Consider the following 3,373-nt stretch of genomic DNA (forward strand, 5'->3'; position numbering starts at 1 on the left):
CACGCCTGTCCGGTCGTGCCTGTTCGGACACGCCTGTCCGGTCGTGCCTGTTCGGTCACGACTGTTCGCCCATACTCGTTCGTTGCCGCGTCCCATGACCGAGCTCCCAGCACCCAGCTGACTCGTTCACTGTCCACTACTGTCCAGCTGGTCGAGCTTCCTGGCAGCTGGTTGAGCTAGTGGCAGCTGACTGGCAGCTGGTCGAGCTGACGTTAGCTGCCCGATAGCTGTCCGCAGCTGGCCGAGAGCTGTCCGTAGCTGAGCTAACTTGTTCATCGAACATGTTCAGCTCGTACAGCTCATATTCTAGCTAGTTGAGCTAGTAGCTTAGCTACTTAAGCTCAGCTAGCGATCAATTTCCTTAAAACAAATTGCCCCCCTTTAGGAGCGCGGGACGTGGGCGTTACAAGTCTACCCCCCCTTAAAATGAATTCGTCCTCGAATTCGGTGGATTTAGTAATTCTCGACCTTTGGTCGCTGTTTCCCGACCTTTTGGTCGATATTTCCTGACCGTGGTCCTTACCGGACGCGGTCTTAATTCCCGACCTTCTGGTCGATATCTCCCGACCTGCTGGTCGATATGCTATGTGTTCGACGTTTTGAACAAATGCTCGATTCACGGTGCATCGTGGCGAACACATTCCCGTTCCCAAGCATGCTTTCGGTCTTATCAGCGATTTCCATTTTGTCCGAACACATAGCACAATCGCATACGTCCTCACAGGATCGCGCATGCTCTGATACCAACTTGAAAGACCCCGACCCGGACGTCCCAGCGTCCGCGGTCACGGCTTCCCCTCGGCCCTATTCCCGGCCGAATATCCTTTAACCCGTCCACTTAGCTTTGGCTCGCGGCCTTGCCTTTGGACTTTTATACGCAGCGGAATATCATATTAACCTTAACCCATCCCTTGGTGCATAGCCATACAACCAACCAACCCCACAGGCTCGCACAGTTTAGGGATGGGGACTTATAGTCCCTTCGGTTCACAGGGATCGGTTGCGCTATCGGCTTCCCGTACCACTCGTGTCCGAAGCTTACCGGACGTACCGTCCGTTGACCTATCGGTCATATCTTGGTACCCCGGTCGACTCGTCGGTCTTGGTATCAGAGCCAGGTCCGATCAAACGATCCGACCCCATAATCGAATCGCCAATCCACGGACCAAGCCGATACTTCCGACTGACTCGTTGACCACCCGACCGATCCATCCGACCTACGGCTCGTATCGTCGATCCTTAGATCGCCCGATCCGACTAGCGATCGAATCACCGGTCGACGCTTGATCGATCCGTCCGTGGACGCAGATCGTCAATGACCATTCGATCGGTCCGACACTATGATCGAACCGTCGATCATCCTGCGGTCAGTTCGACTCTTCGGACGAAACACCGCTTATCCCACGATCGGCTCGGCCCGATTACCGACCCGTCGCTCGTCTCATCGTACCTTCGATAGAGAGGTAGCGTGCGCATCAGTTCAGACGAGAATACTCGCCGAGCCGCACCCCCTTTTCTACTTAGGCTTTGATGGACGATGGAAGGATGATGGCGTGGTGTCCTGGAAATGAAGGCAACGCCCTCTATTTATAGGGTTCTGGCCGAAGTCTTGGTCCCAAAAGGTACCTGTTCGACGAGACCCTTCGATCGTTCCTGTTCGATCGCACACGTTCGGCCGTGCCTGTCCGGCCGTGCCTGTTCGGCCATGACCGATCGTCCGTGTCGGTTCGGTCATGCCTCTTCGCTCATGCCTGTTCGGTCATGACGCCTGTTCGGTCACGCCTGTCCGGTCGTGCCTGTTCGGACACGCCTGTCCGGTCGTGCCTGTTCGGTCACGACTGTTCGCCCATACTCGTTCGTTGCCGCGTCCCATGACCGAGCTCCCAGCACCCAGCTGACTCGTTCACTGTCCACTACTGTCCAGCTGGTCGAGCTTCCTGGCAGCTGATCGAGCTAGTGGCAGCTTCCTGGCAGCTGGTCGAGCTGCCGTTAGCTGCCCGATAGCTGTCCGCAGCTGGCCGAGAGCTGTCCGTAGCTGAGCTAGCTTGTTCATCGAACACGTTCAGCTCGTACAGCTCATATTCTAGCTAGTTGAGCTAGTAGTTTAGCTACTTAGGCTCAGCTAGCGATCAATTTCCTTAAAACAAATTGCCCCCCTTTAGGAGCGCGGGACGCGGGCGTTACAAATCTACCCCCCTTAAAATGAATTCGTCCTCGAATTCGGTGGGTTTAGTAATTCCCGACCTTTTGGTCGCTGTTTCCCGACCTTCTGGTCGATGTTTCCCGACCCTCTGGTCGATGTTTCCCGACCCTCTGGTTGATGTTTCCCGACCCTCTGGTCGATGTTTCCCGACCCGTCCTTCCCGGACGCGGTCACAATTCCTGACCTTCTGGTCGCTATGCTATGTGTTCGACGTTTTGATCAATCGCTCGATTCACGAGCTCACCTTGGCGAACACATTTCCGTTCCCAAGCATGTTGTCGATCTTATCAGAGATTTCCATTTCGTCCGAACACATAGCATACTTGCATACGTCCCCACAGGATCGCGCATGCTCTGATACCAACTTGAAAGACCCCGACCCGGACGTCCCAGCGTCCGCGGTCACGGCTTCCCCTCGGCCCTATTCCTGGCCGAATATCCTTTAACCCGTCCACTTAGCTTTGGCTCGCGGCCTTGCCTTTGGACCTTTATACGCAGCGGAATATCATATTAACCTTAACCCATCCCTTGGTGCATAGCCATACAACCAACCAACCCCACAGGCTCGCACAGTTTAGGGATGGGGACTTATAGTCCCTTCGGTTCACAGGGATCGGTTGCGCTATCGGCTTCCCGTACCACTCGTGTCCGAAGCTTACCGGACGTACCGTCCGTTGACCTATCGGTCATATCTTGGTACCCCGGTCGACTCGTCGGTCTTGGTATCAGAGCCAAGTCCGATCAAACGATCCGACCCCATAATCGAATCGCCAATCCACGGACCAAGCCGATACTTCCGACTGACTCGTCGACCACCCGACCAATCCATCCGACCTACGGCTTGTATCATCGATCCTTAGATCGCCCGATCCGACTAGCAATCGAATCACCGGTCGACGCTTGATCGATCCGTCCATGGACGCAGATCGTCAATGACCATTCGATCGGTCCGACACTATGATCGAACCGTTGGTCATCCTGCGGTCAGTTCGAGTCTTCGGACGAAACACCGCTTATCCCACGATCGGCTCGGCCCGATTACCGACCCGTCGCTCGTCTCATCGTACCTTCGATAGAGAGGTAGCGTGCGCATCAGTTCAGACGAGAATACTCGCCGAGCCGCACCCCCTTTTCTACTTAGGCTTTGATGGACGATGGAAGGATGATGGC

General features: G+C 55.2%; 1 protein-coding gene across 1 annotated transcript in view; it reads right to left on the minus strand.

Moving 5' to 3' along the window:
- The window catches only part of LOC104786840, a 14,154-nt gene that overhangs the window by 8,996 nt on the left and 1,785 nt on the right, over positions 1-3,373 (minus strand). The gene's annotated exons all lie outside the window — the stretch shown is intronic.

The sequence above is a fragment of the Camelina sativa genome, chromosome 5 (assembly GCF_000633955.1).
Source record: "Camelina sativa cultivar DH55 chromosome 5, Cs, whole genome shotgun sequence".
NCBI classification, from domain to species: domain Eukaryota; kingdom Viridiplantae; phylum Streptophyta; class Magnoliopsida; order Brassicales; family Brassicaceae; genus Camelina; species Camelina sativa.